A 517-nucleotide genomic window follows, 5' to 3' on the forward strand; every position below is an offset into this window, starting at 1 on the left:
TGAATGTATTCGTCAAAATGAACGTATGAAAAGGTTTGTGATTTAATGTCTAAATTCTTGAGTCTCCTCTTATAACCTAACCCATATTCTAAATATAGCCTCTCCAACACGTTCAGATTCAAATCAAGTTTAATTGACTAATCTAAAAATAGAGTTGAGTTAATTTTTTAAAAAACTTCATAATTTAGGTTGACTCAAAAGTTGACATTTTTTATGTCAACTCAACCAATCAAAAAATAGAGTTACAGACACTTCTATGATATTTCAGTTATTTATGTAATATGTATGGTAGATAAGTAACCTAGCTGGGTCCGATTGGGTTAAGTTGCTAACTTATAGGGTTGCTCGAATTACCAACAATATAATTAGTCCAAAAGATTTCCTCAAACTAACCCAAATCTACGGACAGGAGTTTGTATTTTTATATTTTTTAAATAAGTTACAAAATTTGGTGGGTATTTTTTTTTTTTTTTTTTTTTTTTTTTTTTTTTTGTCCATTTTTAATTTATTCTTTTAA

This window comes from Cucurbita maxima, unplaced genomic scaffold (genome assembly GCF_002738345.1).
Source record: "Cucurbita maxima cultivar Rimu unplaced genomic scaffold, Cmax_1.0 Cma_Scf00008, whole genome shotgun sequence".
Classification (NCBI taxonomy): domain Eukaryota; kingdom Viridiplantae; phylum Streptophyta; class Magnoliopsida; order Cucurbitales; family Cucurbitaceae; genus Cucurbita; species Cucurbita maxima.